Source organism: Peromyscus californicus, unplaced genomic scaffold, assembly GCF_007827085.1.
Source record: "Peromyscus californicus insignis strain IS unplaced genomic scaffold, ASM782708v3 Scaffold_23__1_contigs__length_62951481, whole genome shotgun sequence".
Taxonomy (NCBI): domain Eukaryota; kingdom Metazoa; phylum Chordata; class Mammalia; order Rodentia; family Cricetidae; genus Peromyscus; species Peromyscus californicus.
Window position 1 is genome coordinate 12,888,767 of NW_026294534.1, and position 21,716 is coordinate 12,910,482.

Genomic DNA, 21,716 nt, shown 5'->3' on the forward strand with positions numbered 1-21,716 from the left:
TTCCAACAGTTGTGTGAGTCTCCTTAATGACTCCGGGAACAGCATAAGCTGTGCATACCGAATAAACAAATGGTGTCCTGGTGTCTGAGGCTCCATTGGGATCAGTTCTTAGGACAGATGGGAAGCTGCCCTGAGGAAGCTGTAATCACAAAAGCAGCAAGCAATACAGAAACTCTTGGATTCATTTTGGTTCATGGAAGAAAACAAAGATTTGCTCTCATAAAGTCTGTAAAGGAACCTGTGAAGAGGTGGTCCACTACAGCAGATCAAGAGAGGCCATGCCAAGAACATAAGAAGTGACCTGCCCTTCCCTCTGGGGACTCATACAAATAGCAGGACCAGGAAAAGATAGAACAGCAGGCTAGATTGATAGATAGGTGGTGGATGGATGTATAGATGACAGAAATACAGAAGACGGACAAAGGTAACAGAAAAATAATTGGATGGAAGGGATGGAAGGATAGATAGTAGATGATAGACAAATAGATGATAGAATATATATGTGTGTATATATATATATATTAGAGAGAGGATAGATGGAGATAGAGATAGATATAGAGGGATGATAGATGGTGAGAGGTGACAATATATTTAAAACTATAAAAAATATAAAAAGAGAAGAAAACAGTCAGCAGATAAGAACACTTCTTAGAAAAACGTTTCTATGCAGCAATTAAAACTCAGGAGCATGCTATGCCCGCATCGTTGTCTGTTCAGTCTAGCCACAAGCGGTTTGCCTCTTTTTCTAGTTTGGAAATGCCTTCCTGCCTGTCCCAGCAGGATGGTAAAAGCTATTTTCTCCCCGAGACCTTTTCCTCTTCCTTGGTCTCGCCTGCTGAGGGAACTGTCTTCTCTGTGGCACCCACTAAAATCTTCCACATTGTTATTCCCTGTGTCGCCTCTGTGGTTGGTGAACTCTCTTCAGTCCCTCTTTCACAGAAACACTGGTGTTTTCCCCCTGAAAGGAAGGACCAAGGAAGAGGCTAAGAGCAAACCATGTAACTATGATTGAGTTAAACAGGCATCAGTGTTTCAGAGATTCACTGCTCCAGTGTTGCCAGTGTTCTGACCACCTTAGCCTGTTCTGTTCCTGGTTTTATTGTTGGGCTGACTGTCGTTAGTTGGGGACCTACATCCCTGAGATAATCATCTGTGCACTCCTGGGATAAGTTATTATTCATGGAATGAATTGTGCTTTGTCCCCTCAGATCCTTCTTTTACCCATCCTCCCACCTTACCCTTCACCTCATTTAAAATTCTCTGAAGTCCAGACCTCTCTCACACAATTTAATAACCCCAGCTATTAAGCCTTGAGACAAATCAGCTCAAGCTGCTATGGTACATGTCAAATCCTGTTCTGTCTTAGAGTTGACTATCTGGATGGAGAAGCCATTCTTTGTCCTCATTTATTCTCTTCCTTTATTGTCTCTATAATTTGTGGAACCACAACAGTGCTGAGTCCTCATCCTGAGAAACGTATGATGGTGGAAATCACACATTACCGCATAAGACTTCGTAAGCATATATTCTCAATCATCTCTGAGAAAGCTTAGGCCAAGTAATCTGTAAAGTCCCCTAAGGTTTCATGCATGTCACTGTCCTCAGGGGCACCTGAAGCCCAGTCATCTTTCCTGCCCTGAGATGTGTTTCTATGTTTTATCAGGGACCTCTGTGTAGCCCTGGGTAAAGACTCCCTCTGAGAAGCTCAGCATCATGCCCACACATGCACAGAGAATACACATACTGCAAGCTAGTATCATTAGTTTCAATTTCTACCTGAGTTCTGATGGAAAGTCTCCTTTTGATTTCCTTACTAATTTAGACAGAAATAGCCAGTTTCCAGAATCAGGTGAAATGGAGTTCTTTGTTTTTTTCTATTAATGAAACAATACATATCACTCAATTATTAGGTCATTTCTCCCATTCCTTGATTTTAGGACATAGAGCAGGTCCTACTGAGGCATCTTTGTATCTGGCAGAAGATGTAAACCACAGCTTCTGTACAGCAGATATCCTATGAAAGTAGAAGAAATAAAGCATGAATTTGCGTTCATTAAATGAGCCACCTGCTTGGTTTGTTTTATGGAGCACTAACCATTGTTGCAGTCAATGTCTTTGGAGTTTAGATGCTGATACATTACCCATTCTTTCATGGTGATTTCATTTATTTGAGCTATTTCCTCCAAACTTGAAAGAGAATCTTTCACCACCAAGAAGCTTTAGAGGATCCTTTTGAGGGTTGCAGCAGTCAGTGATGCCCTGGTAACACACTGAAAAACTTGACCACATTCTCTCTGTGGCCTTAAGAAGGGAGGTGATTTTAATTTGCTGAAGAAAAATCTATACCAAGCCCAGTGCCATGCAGCTTCTCTCGACCCATAGAGTGAGAGTCTGATATTTCACCTGCAGCTCTGTAATTGTGAGAAGAAATTTCAATTCCAACCTCGGCAGGAGCTGAGGAACTCTGTCTGGAAACTTCCATCTTGGTGGTCCATACAAAGAAAGAAAATTCCTTACAAGGAGCTAGATTTCGATTTGTCATTACTGATGGGCGCCCTCTTGATAATTCTACAATGTAGACTTAAGAACTCATATGGCTTAACTCTTACAAATAGAAAAGCAGATTTTCCTTTCTGTGAAGAAAGCATCTCATACACACACAAAAGAATTTCCCTTCCCACTGTTAAATGCCTTCCTCTTTGGGTAAGCCCTGTTTTACTCTGGCCTCCATCTCTGAACTGATTTTCATTTTGAGAAGAACAATAGAGTTTCTCAAAGCCAATATAGAGGTCTGAAGTGAAGAGAGACTGTTCTGGCAGGCATGCCTTGCCTCACATTGCTGTATTAAAAAAACAGCATTAGGACTCATTTTCAGCAAAACTCGACACAAGGCCGAGTGTCCTTAAAATAAGGGTGTTCCCCTGTGGCCACTTTTGCCACTGAGTGGAATCTCTATTTGTTGTTTCCTATGACATTGGCTACTTGGCCAGCATTATACTCCAAAGGGGGAAATGATGACCACTGTGTACAAAAAAGTGTTGCCTTGCTTACTGCACATCAACTCAGGTGAGATACAGCAGTGTGAGTTCTCTCTCTTCATTTGCCCCTTTCCTCTCCCCTTTCACACCCACTTGCCTCTTTTTCACTTCTTTTGTTCATTCTTACCTCCCATGTTTACTCTAAAAGCTTCAATAATTGAATGGGTATATAGGCACGTGGTAGGCCATCTTCTCCTAGTTGATTTGTAGGTCGGTCATGTGAAGGTATTCCAGAACAGATGTTACTAAATTAGAGGATGCCTTGAAAACTTCTTAACTCTTGAGCTAAAGATGGGAAGGATAAAAGAAAAATGAAAGCACGATATTGTTCCTCTTCTTGGTCTTACCCATAATGCCATGTGTTTTCTTCAACAAATGTCCATGCATTGCTACTTGGTGAGAAGGCTCATGAAGATGGGGTTGTGATTGCCAGGTGTGTGCCATGGTCCGTTGCTTTGCTGACACGGTGCTTCATATTTAAATTGTAGGACTCATGAAACTCCTGACCAGGTGCTGAAAGGAACAGAAGGAGACTGGAAAATCATGGAGGAGATGAACTCAGATCTCAGTGAGGTCAAGGAAAAACACCAATTCCTACTTGGTGCAACGAGGAGACAAGAGAAGGCCACATATGGATGTTGATGTAGCAGGAGTCTTGGGGCCTGGACAGACTGAGTGCCATTATGAGTCTCTCTCTGCTCATATGGAGATTCTGTCTATCAGGAGTAATGGAGGAACGTCTCTGAGAAACTGAGCAGCAGAGAATACCTTAGCCCTCCACAGAACAAAGTGTGTAAAAGAAACCACAGTCTGGGGATGGTCCAGATGCCTGAGTTACCTGGGTAACCCAGGCTTCCTACTTGCTCCTGCAGTAACCAACATGCATTCTTTCTTAAATGAATATGGAGAGTTTCAAGTATACATATTTTATATATCAGAAAGAACATATTCAATCACATACAATAGCAGCATGCAATTAAGAAATCTTTTTGCACAGCCCACCTAAAATCATCTGAATGGTTTTGCACAAAGGAAACCAAGTCTTATAAATGAGGCTGATCATTCAGTGTTTAAAATACATAGTACTCCAGGTTCTGTTCAAAGTAATCATTGCTAAAGGAGTGAATTTCTATTTGCATTTTTCGCTATCCACCAAAGATGTCTTCTAAGAGTATTCTGTGACAGCAATCTGCCCAAAATAATATTTGGCAGCTAACAGCAAAGGGTCTGTGGTTCCCCACAGAGTACAGGCTTTCTCTGTGGGAGTGCACCCTGGTATAATTAGCACGTTCTTAATTGCTATACTACATCTGATAATACCAACCATTAAGATCTCTGATATTCTAAAGACACCTCTTAAATAAAGCATTGTAGCAAATGGGCCAACAGAGAGTTTGTGGTCCAAGTCAAAATCTTGGTCTCTTATCAAAAAAACATTTAAATGTGTAGCTGTAACTTTTAGGGATGATTATCTTAACAGGTGTTCATCCACCAATCATAATGCATATCACTAAATTACACTTCCATAAACCAGCTCTGCAGAGCAAAGTCCATCGTTCCTAAATCCTCACAGCAGCTATATAGCTTCCTCTGGTGCCCCAGATCCAAATGAGAAGGTTTTAATGGTTAGGTTCATTTTATCCCATACTTTTGCAAGTTAACCTACCATAGGAAGCATCTGCCATGGTGCCACCAAAGCCATCAGGGATGCTCCTGTGTTCAGAAGTTGTGGGGGCAGAGGTGGGATGGAGTGGCAAGCTCCTTCAGGTTCTTCACCCTCATTGTTTTGTGTTTTGCAATTTTATAAGCCAGATATTTCTGTTTCAACTTTCCAACAGGCAGCTGTACTTGTCTGCTCCAAGTACTGCTTCTCTGTGCAGAATCAATGCCCTAATGCATAAAGAAGGCACTTCTGGTACCTTCTTTATCATCCTAGGGGGAGACAGGGAACTATTGCCATAGCCTCTGCCACAAGAACGTAACTGTCTGTAAAGCAGGCAGTCTGAAAAAGATTCAAGGAAAACATTTCCCTTAAACTTACAATAAAATTACAGAGCAACAAGAATTTTATGCCTAAAGCTGCCAATAAAGATGGATTTTAGACTTTTATTTATGGATAAGGAAGATGAAAATGTTGTCATATAAGTTAATATTCATATCTGTATGATGCATCTCTAAGGGAGCCCATCCATCTTCATCATTACAGAGTGTGCTCATCAGTGTGAAAATGAGTTGGTTTCTTTACTGCGAGTCCCACAGAGCTTCAAACTGACACATGAAGAAGGATGGAGCCTCTGAGTGTGTCAGGGAAGAATGACCATTGTTCACACCTAATAGAGGAACTGAAACAAATAATACCACACCTGGCTTAAACATGAGACATCAGGGTATCAACAGGTGACCTTTCACACTTGGACTGAAACTTCGCCTCTCAGCTCCCAGTGGCTCTTCTTGGAGGTGGCCAGAGAACTATGCAGCAAGTGTTAAATGGTAAGTTCAGGGATGTGGTGGTATTGTGTTCCCCAAAATATTGTGCACTCTAATAAACTTATCTGGGGTCAGAGACAGAACAGCCACAATATTAAACATAGAGGTTAGGCAGTGGTAGCACACGTCTTTAATCCTAGCATTCCAGAGGCAGAAATCCCTCTGAATCTCTGAGTTCAAGGCCATGTTGGAAACAGCCAGGCATGGCGACTCAGGCCTTTAATCCCAGAAAGTGAGCCTTTAATCCCAGGAAGTGATGGTAGAAAGTAGAAAGGTATATAAGGCATGAAGACCAGAAACTAGAAGCATTTGGCAGGTTAAGCTTTTAGGCTTCTAGCAGCAGTTCAGCTGAGATCCATTCGGATATGAGGACTCAGAGGCTTCCAGTCTGAGGAAAAAGGATCAGCTGAGGAACTGGCGAGGTGAGGTAGCTGTGGCTTGTTCTGCTTCTCTGATCTTCAAGCATTCACCCCAATACCTGGCCTCAGGTTTGATTTTATTAATAAGACCTTCTAAGATTCCTGCTACACATGGTGGCTCACACCATTCTGTTATTCCAGTTCCAGGAGATTTTATGCTCTTCTGAACTCTATGGGATCCTAAACATACATCACACACACACACACACACACACACACACACACACACACACACACACACACACTCAGGCACACAATCTATTCATAAAATAAGATAAACAAATATTCAAGAAGTAATTATTTCTAAGCCAGAGTGCACACTAGCAACTTCCTGAGATTTTCTTAGCATATTCTAATTAGTATGGCTTCTTTCTCTGGACTGTGCCAGACAAATTCCCATGTGTGATTTCTTTCAGATCTACAGGATACTGAGACAACTTGGAGGAAGCACCTCCAGGTATTGAATGAGCTTGTACTTCCATGGTAAGGAAGGGATGCCCAGGGCCAATGAAAGAGCAGTGTGGGGAAGATGGAGACACTCCTGAAGCTTAGCTTTCAAGGAAAATAATAAACATACAGAGATAATTTTTAGTGGGAACTTAATAAATACTAAGGTTTCTAAAATTAAAAATCATTGATTTAGGATGAAGACAAATTTGGACTTATGTGAACATCAAAAGCTATTCTAGAATAAAAACAATAGACATATCTTATCAACATATAAATTTCACTCATATACCATTAAATTATGAAATGGTCGTAGAATATTACTTAATTAATCCAAAATTTCTTGTTTTCTAGAGTTTTTAATGATGATTGAAGACACTCTCGTTTTTTTTTCACCCTCAAATGGCAACATATCATCATGTTCTTAGTTACTTTTGCACTATTGCAACCAAATACCAGAAAGAAATGACTGGAGGAGAAAGTGTTTATCCACCTCACAGTATCAGAGATGTGGTCCATCAGAGTGACTTGGGCATGAGCAGTACAGCCCATGCATAGTGAACAGAGAAGCAAAGCAAGGGAAAGATGGTGCTTTGTTCTCCCCAGTATTCCATCTGGCCTACCATGTATGGCTACGAGGTGGCCCAGCAGGTGAAGGAAGCCAGCATCATACAGGGCTTCACATGCGTGGAAGTATCAGCTTCCCATTTCAGAATTTTCCCTACATATATTCTCTTCACAGCATTAAATGTAAATCATACAATTCAATCCTTTCAAAGGATGTGGGAACGTTGAACAATTTAGCCCTTTAAATATTTTGCTAGTTGGTCCAACAAGAAAAAAGTATTTTCATTATTCTTTTGTCCCAGTGGGCAGGGGAGAAAAAACTGAATTTTAGGTTGAGTCTCAGGAAATGTCACAGGGGCTAAAGTAAGCATTGAAAATGAGCAGCACAGCACCAAGGTTACAGAACAATCCAGACACTCATTGAGAGAGCTTTTCCAGACTCTAGGCATCTGAGAGTCCCCTGTCTCTTGATTTCATTTTTCAGTCAACGACACCAGTGCTATCTGAAATACACAGATGGGTTATTCCTAGAGACATGGACAGAGTGACAGACACCTTACCCACAAAATCAGCTCCCATTTACATGGGAGAGTCTACACCTCCAGTATGGCATCTCTGGCATTCAACTTGGTTAACAAGATGAACCCCTTCACCTGGGACCTGTGGCCTCTGGATGTCAATGGACTTCTGGTTAAGGTCTCTCAAGTACCAGTGAGCTTTTTTATTTCTAAGAACGTGAATAACTGGACTAAAACAGCCCAGACACCAAATGCTCTGTTCTTCTTTTCTTTTCTAGGGTAGCATGGATCAAAATGAGGATGGTCATGGTAGCAGTATTACTGTGTGCTGGGTATATGCTGGGGGACATGATAGCACCTTATTTGCACTAGCTTGTTTCACCTTCACTAGTGAATAGGTTTGTTAGAAGGAAGCCAGCACAAGAGGGCCAGACACCACAAGGTATACAGTGCCTGTTCTCAGGGCAGGATTTGGGGCCAACTCTTCTCTGTCAGTCACACGGAGACGAATCTCCCTTCTTCCCCTGGAAATCATTACTACAAGTAATGATTTAACTATAACTTGTTCAGCAGCTGAGAAAATTCAAATAATCACTATTCTGAACTAATAAAAATGAGTGAACCAACAAAGTCACCTGAGGACCTAGAGTATGTACTAAACACAAGAAGAAGGCTAATTGCTCAGTGGCACTGTGTTATCACATTGCTCACAAGGGCACAAACAACAAAGCACCTACCTGTGACAAACACAGACAGAGACTAACCAACTGACTAGTGGTTTATAAGCCAGGGAGTCAAGGGGTGGCAGTCTCATATCCACAACCTAAATCCACTTAGCTATGCCACCAGGACCTGAGGAAATAGTGTTTCTAAAGTCTGGACAAAGCTGGAATTGCTTCCTCCTCCAATACTTATCTGTGCTTTGCACCAAATATCCTGTTTCTTTCTCTTAATCTCACCCCAAAAAATAGAAGTGTTTTCCTTACTCCTAGCCATTCTCTGATTTCCTGGAGAGATAATGACACACTCATTCCAGGAATATCAAACTCAAGCACTCCATCCATTTCTTATTTGAATTATTATCTTCTTGAGTTTTTGTTTGCTTCCAGAACTTGTGATCCAACTCAGGGCCTTTAGCATATGAGGGAAATGTTCAACCAATAAGCTACCCACCCCCAGCTCTGAATTGTTCTCAGACAGTTCCATTCTGATCTGATCTAATATCCACTGAAATTTTCAGCTGGATTTACTTCCAAAACGCTGTGAGGTTGCTAAAATGATAATTCACACCAAATGTGTAGCAAAATGTGTGGGGTATGGATAATAGCATTGCTTCACAGAAGTAAATCCTGTGGTTTTTTCCAATGTGAGGTAACTGTCCAAAATCAGGTACCAAGCAAAGCTGACTTCATTGGCTATTCATTGGTGATTCCTCTATATCACCACAGAGTCTGAGCCAAAGCAAGTGGGGACTGGTGTAAGCCCATAGCCATTTGGATTCTGCCTTGACTTGGAAAAAGGGTCTATGTTCTGTGTGATGTTCACCCAAGTGAACACAACAGATACCTGCTGATTCTCCGGGTTCTTAGAATTCAGGGAGGGAGATAGACACATAAGTAGCTACTCACAATGCTGTATAGTATTGGGGGCATCTTTGCGACACTATGGGAGTCTTGGCCCTGTCTAACGACAGCCCTAACTTGAAAATTATGGTTGTCACATGAAAGCCAGGGAGGGCATGAAGCATCTCAGCATCTTCTCCTCAGAAGCTCCCATCCCCTGTCTAGTTCTCCTCATGCTCTGTTATTGTTCCACAACTATAGCCTGGGGTGGCTAGGGGGATCGATCTGAGATCTGAAACCCACGAATAACCAGGTAGATCACCTGTAGATTACTTTTAACCAACCCATCGTGCAAAGGAAATTTCAAAATTTCACACAATTAGTAAACTACATTTTTAAGAGCATAACGACAAAAAGTCTGCCCACACATTTATATTCAACATGGACATGTTTACTTGAAGTATTCTTTATCCACAGTTGACTCAACCTGTGGGTGGGACCATGTGGCCATAGAAGTTTGACTGTACTTCTTATCAAACAACTTCCATTGGATCATCACGGCTTTATCAAGAATGTACTATTGCACTGTCTTTGTCAGTATGTCTTTTGTCCAGGCTTGACCTAAGGAGCATGCCTCAATTTGTTCTGATAAATGCATGAGTGAAGATAATATTATTTCAGGGACAAGGATTTCCAAATTTAGAGTTACGCTTTTAATCATGTAAAAATTTTGAGTGTAGGGATATTTTATCTGCATATATGTCTGTGCACATGTGTGTCTGGTGACCTTAGAATCTAAAAATAAGGTGTCACATCCCTTAGATTGGTGTTCCAAACAGTTGTAAGCCAATGTGTAGGTGCTGGGAATAGAGCCTGGTTACTTCAGAAGAACAGGCAGTGATCTTAACCACTAAGCCTATCTCCAGCCAGCAAAATTACTTAAAAAAAAAAAAAAAGAACTGATTCTCTTCTAACTCTCTTGTTTCCAATAACAGAATTTCTCATTGATTCTCTTTTTGCACCTGAACTGAGCACATAGATTCCTTTCTTGTCATCATTTCACCTGATACTCAGTTTGTACAGCATTCACCTTGCACTAGTGTGGTGGTTTGAAAAAGCATGGCCCATAGGCTCATATATTTGAATACTTAGAGAGTGGCACTATTTGAAAGGATTAGGAGGTGTGGCCTTGTTGGAGGAAGTGTGTCACTGGAGGTGGGCTTTGGGGTTTCACAAAGCACTTTCCAAGCCCATAGTCTCCCTCTTCCGACAGCCAGTGCCCCCAGGTGGAGAACTCTCAGATACTTTTCTAGCACCATGTCTACCTGTGGGCGACTATGCTGCCCGCCACAATAATGGACTAAATCTCTGAATCTGTAAGCAAGCCCCATTTAAATGCTTTCTTTTCTGAGTCATGGTATCTCCTCACAGCAACAGAACAGTGACTAAGACAAGGAGACATTATAAACAATAAGAAACTAATTCAGAATAATGGAAGGAGCTACAGGAAAGCAAGAAACAGATACATTGTTTAAGGCAAATAGACCCTACTGTAACAGAGTAAACCACTACATCAAAGCAGACATTCACAGGGTCTAAAACCAACTCCACACTGGAGCACTGCGGCAGCTACAGAGCATTCACAGGGCAAACCACTCTTTTATTCACTGTACCTTTGAAGGTGAAAAAAATCTAAGTGAGAAGCCGTTCTGCCACAAGAAAATGAGTGACTCAGAAGGGCAGACAGCCACCAAAGTTATACAGGGGTGGTGGAAGGTGGTAGCTCAAAACTGCTCTCCCTTCCTCTGTCTTCCCCACGCTAACCAGTCCCAAGTTTCTCCTTCTTTAACACAGTCCCTTTTCAATAGCCAGACTTTCTTTGTGCTTAATTCATTTTTCTTTTTATTTTTCACTCTCAACATTTATATAGCTCTCACCTCTTATTCCCTTTCCACGCCTTTCTGCCAAAACCTGCCAGGACAGTGATAAGTTTTTTGCACCCTGATAGGCCTCTTCACAGATGCAGCAATCCATATCAGACCAAATCAGACCTAATTAGACAAAGTCCCTATTTAATGGGTAAAGCATTCTTAGGTGATTCTCCAGCCCCTTGGAGAGGAGACAGGAACAAGAGACCAGAAAACCACGTGTTTGTTTTCTGGGATGCAGTTTATATACCCTATGGGAGTGGTCTTGAGCCTCTCTCTGGGAGGAGCTATGTTTGGTGGGCTTTGAAGGGGTGGGTTTGGGGAAAAAGATGGGGGATGGGAGTTGAGGTTGAGCGTCCACCAGAGTAGAGAGCAGATGAAGTTGTTTTCTAAGTAAATACACTTGTTGAAGTTGGGGCTGATTTCCCGCATATGTGACTCCTGGCAGACAGACAGTGGGGCCTGATGGAAGCACAGCCCATGGCTCTATGCAGAGACATCAGGAAGGATGTGTGCCTGGTAGTCCCTAAGTGCTGGCAAAATTTGGGGAGAGTTAGAGTTACCCAATTCAGAAAAGTACTTAAGTAGAAAACAAATGAATATTTTGCCTCATTTTCTTGTGTTTCTTGTGAAGAAAGCTGTGATCCATGCAAGGGCTTGACCCTTCTCTCTTTTCTGTGTGGTGCATTTTTTTTTTTTAACTAAAGCTACAGAGCATTTCACTGGACTCCCCATCCCACGTTCTCATTATTTTGCAGTCCATCATCCTCCGGTGTCTCATGCCTTAGTGGAAAACAAAAGCTGCCCCAATGCTTGACTGCAGAGACGACCCTCCACTGTAAGCTAACCAGAGCCTCTGTTTACTAGTTTGTGGGCTTTCACTAACCCTTTCAAACGGAACAGTCAGATGGCAATTAAAGACTTCATGCCTTGTCCTTACATTCCCAAAGTGGTCATCACCATTCATCTGACTCCACCTTTACTAAAACCCTTCGAGCTACGCATGACAGTCACAGTCACTGAGGCAGATGATTACCCTTCCCGAGTAGATGCTGCACCCCTTACTTCATCCACAGTGCAGCCTCTGTGTATACAGTGAGTGCTCCAGCTGAGGGAAGTGCTTGTGATTTAGCGAAGAAACTTAAGGAATCCGGCTGCCACAGGCCACTGGCTTGTACAGGCTCCAAGTTACTCTGATACCCTGGGGAACTGGATTAAAAGGAGTGCTGTTTCTTCCTCCCTCTGAATTTCAGATGCCCAGGAGATCAAGGATTCCTGGAAAGGAGCTGGGACTACAAAGGCTCGTTGATAGATTAGAACCTCAATGATGGAGATGTTGGAATGTCTCCAGCCCAAATTCAAATTATCTTGGGCCATCTTTAGCCCCTTAATAACCATGTATTACTCTATGTGACTTAATATCTGTGACAATTATGTAAACCCTTTGGAATGTTCAATCAGACCTGCGGTTCCCACCAACCAAAGGCTGAGACCTAGCACCGAGATTTCCTTGCTACACTGAAGGCCTTCTGACTTTCCCCTCTGGACATGTATTTGTAAAGCATGTTGATTTATGAGCTGTTTTGTTCTGTTCCTACAATAACTTCATGAAATTGCCACCTCATTGGAACATGGTGCTCAGGATAACCCGAACCTGTGTTTCTGGGTTGTGGTCATTCATATTCGGCTCCAGAATAAATCAACTTTGAGGTAAGAGCTTTGTTGACATTTGTAACATTTCTGCCATACTAATGAAAAAGAAAAGTAAATCATGAAAATATATCATAGAGGGTTGTATAAAAGTGTGAATAGATTGGGGGCCTCCCAGTCACAGTGTCACGGGATTTCACCTGTCACTTGTAGAAACAAATGGACCCTCTTTCAACATGTGCTTGCTGATACCAATCTGCAGTTGTCTTGTGAAATCTTTGCATTTCACATTTTGCCTAAGTCCGGTAACCAGGAAGCCTGTGAAAATGTGCAGCCCCAACCCCTCTGCTCTTTCCCTGGAGGCTTTCTGTCCCTGAGTCTCAGATGCAGCCCGGGAAGGTACATATTATCTACCCCATGTTGTTCTCAACACCAGAAAATTCAAGGAAGCAGTGTTATAAACAGCATTCCTGTGACAGGGGCACCTGGAGTATGTAAATCAGATGAACCCAAGCCAGAAAGCATCTTCCACCTCTGTCTACAGATGCAATTAGCTGACACCCAGCTCCCCTGAAGTCATGTCGCTGACAGGTTCCCTAGTAAGGCAAGAGGACTGTCAGCAAAGGCATCTGCGTGCGTGGCTCCTTTCTGTCTTGATTGCATGTGAAGGATCTTCAGCTCACCACGGGGATGCCTCTGTACCTACTGCGATGATTCTCTCCCTCCCACGCGCAGGTGGTGTGTGGTTTCCACTGTGGCACACAGAAGAAAATCATGATTCTTTTTCTGTTCAATAATTGCTTTTTGGCTGCAGAATTGGCAGCCGAAGAGAGTCAATGGAGGTAAGATCTTGGCCAATGTCCATCCTTCCAAACGACTCCTCGGCCTCCACTTCTACACCCTTACCCACAAAGGTGAGAGAGAACACAAGTTGTAAGAGTTCTAACCTAATAGTCCCGTCATCCCGGACTCCTCCCTGCAAGGACTATGATGGAACTTTTGTAATGTCACAGCCATTTGCAAAATTAACCATTGCATTAAAATACATACATTCCATTTTATATTATGAAGAAAACCTGAAACAAGACATTTGTTGCATTTCATTATGTCTTTCCAAGATTATAGCTGTGGAAACAGGGCCCAATAAAGAGGTGCCACCATATAGGCCTTCTCCGAATTCAGATCTGCTGTGGCCTCTGAGCACACACCAGGCATTATAGAAGTCAGCAAGTACCTTGTGCTGCCTTCATTACAACATGTTTGATTGACATTGATGGTTATGTGGGTTAGAACCAAAGGAGAAAATTCTGCCCTCTACAAGCATGGTCCCCTGAAACAGCAATGACAGATCATCAGTGTTTGTAAGATGCTATGGCGCAATGCTGGTATATGTACCATTAGGTTTAAGGGATGCTGGAATCAGAGCCTCCCTGAAAGGCAGCCCTGGGAGCCGCCTCCCACCAAACATCAAGGTCTCTTCTCTATCCATCCTCCACCTCTACATCACCCTTACAAACAGAGTCCTCCCCACAAGTGACCACCCTTCACTCTGTAGACTACATGGGAATTTAATTTTGATTCTTCTTTTATGGCTTGCTGTTTCAACCTTTATTTCCCTCTTATTGACAGAAGTTCAACGCCCATTTTTCTTTGAATCTCCAACATTAACTAAAGTGCGTGATGCCATGATAGCAGCATTCCTTGACAACCCTCAACATCACAGCATTTTACTGCTGAGCAGTAACAAGAAGCCAGGAAGAAGCCCAGATGCAGAAATTCTGAGGCACTGCAGGTTTCTGACGAGTTTCCCATCGTCACCTTCCTCGTGACCACCACTTCTTGCTGTCCTTGGAACCTGACTTGCCTCAGTCACTCTCAGCTACAGCTGTAAAGACCAGCATGCTGCTCATCCTCATCCCACTGCTTTACCTCTGAAACCTTGCATTGACATTGACCCTGTAGAGTTCGATGTCCAAGTAATGTAGAATGTCTCATCACCAAAAGAATCTCCTTCCTTTTTGCCATCCAGAAATTCATGAAAACTCTGAACTCTCTACAGCTGCCTGGGGTTTTGATGTGTACACACATGTGCACCCACAGTTATACACGCACACACACATGTACACAGACACACACATATCCACCCAGGTACACAGACATACACAGGCACACAAACATATACACACAGAAATACACAAGTACACACAATCACACACATATATACTCAAGCACACGTACATATACATAGGTATACTGACACATGTAAACACAGGAACACAGGCACACACATACATGTACACACAGGCATACACACATACACACACACATGCACACAGGTACACACACATGTACACACAGGCACGCACACATGTATGCACAGGCACACATGTAAACACAGGCGCACACATACAGGCACAAACATGTACACATAGGGAAACACATACACAGAATATTAGTCCTTTTCTTTCATAACTGCTTTCTCATCCATCATCTCCTCCTCATCTAACTTCATATAATCAGCTTCATACCCTTCCCCGTGAAGACATAGCTCTTCGCACCTCTGGCCCAACTCTAGCCTCAGAAACTTACAGGCTCCACACCAACATTCTACCAGTAGACATTGCATGCTTGAAGAGTAAACAGATCACACACCTTAAGGCTTTCACGGATAAAAGCAGGTGCCATAAAAAGCTGGAGCCAGCCAGACTGTGGTGGCACCCCCGCCTTTAATCCCAGCACTCGGGAGCCAGAGGCAGGGGGATCTCTGTGAATTTGAGGCCAGCCTGGTCTACAGAGTGAGTTCCAAGAAAGGCTCCAAAGCTACACAGAGAAACCCTGTCTTGAAAAACAAAAGCAATAGCCAGGATGTAGTGTTACAGGACAGCATATGGGGATTTTTTTAATGGGCTTTGTTTACTATATGACTCCTTATATTAGAAAGCACCACTAGACACAAATAAATTACTGTATGGGAGTGATTGAGATACAGATACAGAGATCAACAGAGGAGGGAGAAAGAGGGGGAGATTGGAGTTCAGTTCTTCAATGAGAGTTGTACTTTTCAGAGAATTGCATTTGAAAGATATGATTTCCTCAGCCCTTCTTTCCTCCCTCTTGAGTCCCCAGGGTTCCCATGTTCACAGGCTCCAGGTTACCAGCTGCCACCTCTGATCAGCCTCACTGCTTCTGGAGTGCTGCTGTGAAGCCACCTGCCTGCCCAGACACCCCAACAGCATGCCAGCTCCACCCCTCCTCTTCACATTCAGTTCCAGATCACACTCTGATGGGTCTTCCCACAACCGAGTCTCATAACTACAGAAAAGCACAGGAAGAGTTTGTCTTTGGCTATCACAGGAGAACAGTCTCATCTTTCGTGATCTTCAAAACACTTGGGTTCTCTTGTCAACGCGTACATGGCACATGGGGCAGAGGGTTTGTTGTTATTATTTCTTGGTGTTTCCGCCTGTGCTTCTTCCTGAATTGTGAAGTTTTGTCCCTCACTTCTGTGTGAGCCAAAGCATCCCTGGGGCCGTCCAGATCGCACTGCACCAATCTGTCATCGAGTGTAGGTGATTATTAGGGTAGAACCAAGCCTGCATTTCTGGGTTTTGTTCAGTAGTGATATTTACTCTCACATTAATCTGAGGCCAGAAATAATCTTTAGTTGTTTTTAATTCCTGCCTGAAGCAACAATAAGAAGTTAGTGACCAAAAATGTATTCCCATTTAGTAAAGGGAGCTAATGCTGATTCCTGCTGAGGCATCCAATTCATCCTTCTGCACAGTGAGAAATGACATTGCTAGGTAGATGTCACCCTGTGTCACTGACGAGAAGGTGTGTTTCCCCTCGGGCTCTTGAGTTAGCCAGCACAGAAAGAACTCAACAAAAGCCCCGGGGAATCATCACCTGAGAAGTTGGAACAGATGCTCTGAAACGAATGGACCTGAGGGCTTTCCATGTTATTCTTCAGTGGGCTCACAGTTACACTCCCTGTATGTGTGTGCTTTTTCGACTCTCTCTGCCAAGGCACTGACTAACACATATCCATCTGTTAGACACTTAGTCAGCCAGTACACTTAGTGTCTTATGATCCTCGGGGTACTTTTCTATGTTCTAACAAACAAACATGTCCATCAGGGTCAAGGATCTCTCCTGCCTGTTCACTCATTTTCTGACACACTTAGTAAGTGACTACTAACAGCTGGATCTAAGGATGATTAAAAAAAAAAAACACCTTCATTTCCTTCTCATAATAATAAGTTCGGCTGTATTTGGATAAAGGATGAATAAATGAATATTTTAAAGATCATCACACTTCCTTTATACAAGTTTTTACTGTGTTTTTATTTGTTCAGTATGGCATGTGGGGGTCCAAGTGTACAACAGCATGGATATGCAGAAGTCAGAGGACTTCTTCTAACAATATGTGAGTCAAGGGTATTGACTCAGGCTGTTCAGCTCATAAAACAAATATGTTTACCCACTGAACCATCTCAGTACACCTAATGCTTCCTGCAATATATTTTGATAAAATATTTTAGCTTTTTTTCTGATTAAAGTTCTTCAAAGTCATGATTCACCCACCTCAGGATTCAGAACACTGGAATTATAGGTTTGTACACTGTGCCGGCAATTATTAAAACTTTTGTGTCTACGTTTTTCTTTGCTCTAAAGCTCTGAGTTAAAGAAATAGGAGAAAATAAAGCCTCTCAACCACATATCCAGAATTTGTGACTAGCCTGGCGCAATCAGTTTGATGGTTAGGTTTCTAACTGTCACCTTGACAAAACCTAATCTTACACAAGAAGAGATTTCCAATTGAGAAATTCTCTAGAGGATGTTAGTCTGTGTGGGGTTGTCTTGATATCCTCACCTGAGGTAAGATGGAAGACCTACCTTGAATGCAGAGGGCATTATTTCATGGGCTATTCCCTCAAATTCCCAAGAGTGAATCAAATTGGCTGAACAAAAGCACACATGGAGGAGCGCATCTACTTCCCTGTGCTCTTGACTAGAGGTGGTGTGAACAGCTTTTCAATCCCCTGGTTTGTGGCTTCCCCTCAGTGATGGGCTGTAACTTGAAAGTGGAAGCCAAATAAACCCTGTGTCCCTTACACTGCCTTTCTGTCAAGGTATCACAGCAAGAGAAATGAAACTAGAGTGGACCCTGAAGTCAAGATCATTGTAAGAGACAACAGTCAAGAACCTTCTAGAGGATTACACTTTTTGAAGAATCCACCATATCTGGCCCATTCCTGTGGCTTTACCCCTTACATGCAGCTGTTTGAAGGAAGAAAGACATGAGTATTCTATACTGAATGCAAGGAATATCATGGTGGACCTTGAGACAGACGCCTTAGTCTACTGGCTCTCCTTTTGTCACAAGTATAGTTCTTCCTGACAAAATGCCCTGCTTTTCAAGAAAAACTTGTGTCATGTTGGAGCAACAAAGAGATACCCGCAAGCCACCTTTCTCCCACAGAAGTGGCTCTGTGTGAATGGTCTCCTAGGAGTAAGCATCATTTGCTAAGTCATAATTAAGCGCGATTAAGATACTTTCTCTTTGAAGACAGACACACACTCTTGGTTTTTATGTGAGAAACACATCATCGGATGGCTTATTTAGCTGCATTCACTCTGGGAATGTGAGCAGTTCTTTCCAGAAAATTCCCACTTAAATCTCTCTAAACACTTTTAAGGCATTTAAAAGTTTTACCAGTATAGTCATTGCAGTGGATAATTGGCCATTTAGGCTTTATGCACACTTGCCTGGCTTCCATAGCCTTCAAAAATGACATTCTCATATTTTAAGTACCTGTGGGTTGGATTAATGTTCACCAGCCAAGCATAGCTCATTCCTTGTTTCTTTGTGGAAGACTCATAATTCATTGATACCCTAGGAGGGATGTTAGTTTCTTATTCTACGTCCTTTCAAGGGCTGGGAACTCTCTTTAGGAAAAGCTCAAGGCAGTAAAACAAATAAACAAAATCAAAGAATAAAACACACTTGCATTGTGAAGCACATTTCACTTTCTCTACCTGTAAAGAGGAGTAAGTTCCCACATGAATCTGTATAGAGTTGTTCCGTTCTAATGCCCTCATGTGATTGGCTAGAGATGACTGGTGTCCTTGGTGATTGGTTAGAACTGTCCTAGTGTCCCCATGGGATTTCTTCTTGTCTGATCACATGCATTCTGGGTAGAGAGCTGGTGACAGAAGACAAATGTAATGAAATGCAGCATGCATGCACTGCTTTAGGAAATGACAAACTCTTAGAAGATTGAGCTTCTTTGGCAGCCACAATTAGGGAGAAATGCATATATTAAAAAACTATGACTAACTGACCTTATTCTCATTATCTGTGGTAAATCCTGTCTTCCGTGTTACAGCAAAACAGAGGACATTGAGGATATTCCCCAATTCTCATGTCACTGATAACAACCTAGGGTCGCTCTTCTTTCTTCCCCCCGACCCCAGCCTGCATTCACATGCCAGCAGCTTCTTATTCCACCAGACAGCTGTTGTTGTCTCATCTGATTGACAACAAAAATACTATTTCTACCTCACCAAACGAATCTACAATCTAAGGAGTTCACTTTCTTCTCTACATGAAGCAGAGCTATTTTGTCTATTAGAACAAATCACAGACTTCCCGAGAATAGCTTTACACACAGAAAAGTTCAACTCCTTGTATCTCTTAGGATAATCATCTTAAGATGGCCTAGAAAGGAGATCACAACACAATGTAACTAAAAGCTACTTTTAAAGGTTCAAAATTTTTGCTTTCCATTTGGAGTCAATTTTGAACAATTTATAGTTAAAATAATGATAGTTTGCCAGTAATTGAGGGAAGATAAATTTTCTTAATAATGTAAACCATAAAAAATATAACAAGAGATACATTCTGAGATGCAACTGTTGGATATAAAGCTTTGGACAATCACATTAACTCCTGTTTTCATTATTTTTTATCAAATATCTGATTCTCAATCATTATCAAGTACAACAACATGTGTGTGTGTGTGTGTGTGTGTGTGTGTGTGTGTGTGTGTGTGTATTCCACTCTTCTCTATTACTTCAAGTTTGATCTGTTTGATTACCAAAGGGTGTATAAATGAACATCTTAAAATTGCAATCATTAGGAATTTGAAGATAGCTCATTGAGCAAACATGGGGACCTGAGTTTGACCCTCAGCACCCACAGAAGCAGCCCACCTGGCGTGGCAGGATGCACCTCTAACTGCAGTGCTGTGGGACAGTGGAGACAGCCTATCTAGAGCAACTAGTGAGGGGCTCTGTTTCAAACAAAAAGATGGGGTGTGAGCTCAGAAGACACTGCCATGGCCCCCTGGCTTCCATATGCATACACACATACACACACATACACACACACACACACACACACACACACACACACACACACACACACACACACATACTTATAGGTCTACACACAGGTCTGCACACACACACATGGACACACACACCTTCTGGCCTCCACATGCATATATACATACATGCATGTCCATACACATATCTTCACTTACACACACACACACACACACACACACACCTCATTCACACCAATTCATCAAACAGAAATGATACACTAAAAAAGTTCAAATGCAGAAGGTCACTCTGGAGTGCCTTTAAACCTTTCTGTGTCACTTCCTGAATGCCAACACTACCATTGAAACTGAATAGCAAAACACTATGAAGTTTATGATGCAGGAATCACAGTTGCCTGGAGATTGCAGTGATTTTCAAGCCATCCTTGAAAAATACCCATTTATTTATTATTATTATTATTACTTTCAACAAAGTGTATGGGGCCTTAGCTCTGGAGTGAGGTAATGCTCCCTTTTCCACCGACAGCCCTTTATTTGGGATTATGTGGCACCAAGGGTGCATAACGTAAGTACATGTGCTTATTCACAGAGGAAAATGGGTTTGCAAGCTGCTAATATGATATTCTTTGCTGTGATAATGGCACTTCAGATACCTGAGGGGAAAGCATACTTGGAAATACCCTGGAGGACTTCCCTTTGTCTGTACTCTTTGCAGGAAAGTGAGGGCTTTCTGCTGACTGGTAGCTCTCTCCCATTGCAGTAATTGTTGGTGTGAGCTGTAGTCTAGGTGTGAACTGGAGCTCACGGCTGGATTCTAGCTCCACATCTCCCACTCATATCTGCAATGATCATGCAGGAGAGATGAATAATCACTGTTGTTCCTAGTGGCCTCCGCTGAGCACTCCCAGCTAGGAGCATTTTCATACCCAGGCAGTGTGCATAAGGCAGGTAGGTAGGTTATCATTGAAGCAGGGTGTGCTTGGGAACTGGAGGGGAATCACTGTACCAATGTCAGCGGTGCAAGTATCTGACCCCGTGTAGAAGAGTGTTGTTTGTAAACAAACAAAAGAATCCAAACTTAGGGATTTCAGAAGGCATAACTCTCACCTACATTTTATAATCTCATCCATAGCCATGTAGATCCTAAATTATGAAAGAATTCCCCCTGAAAATTGGAGGGATTGTAGAGATCTGTGGGTATCAGACATGTATAAAAATGTATGCTTCATAGCTCTTTCATTTACCTCCACCAGGAACATTAAAAATGATATTCCACTCAATAATGTAATAAAAATTTCCAATACTAACAGCTTTTCATTCCCAAGATTACAGACAGCATATGGAATGATTTATTTGCAAAGTATTCAACTGAGTTCTGAGCTAATTATGTTGGAAAGCTTATAGATTAATACTTCCTTGTGAGGGTCATGGTTTCCCAGTGGAATGGAAAGAAACTGATTTAAGGGAATACACACTTGAACAGGACAACTTGGAGAGAGAGGAGACAGGCAAGTGTCACCAATAGTAAGTTACTCCACATCTCACTATTTGATGTCAGTCTAGAAATGAGGTAGGTGGGGTTTGCTCCTGTTTAAAATCATCAACAACAAAAAACAAGAACAAAATCTATAATCTATAAAGCAAAAATAATAAGGTTTTTCAAAATGGAGTACATTTTAAGAGTTAAGAATCTTGATTTTATTTTTGATATACAAGGTCTTGCTATTAATTCTTGGCAGTATCTTCCTTTA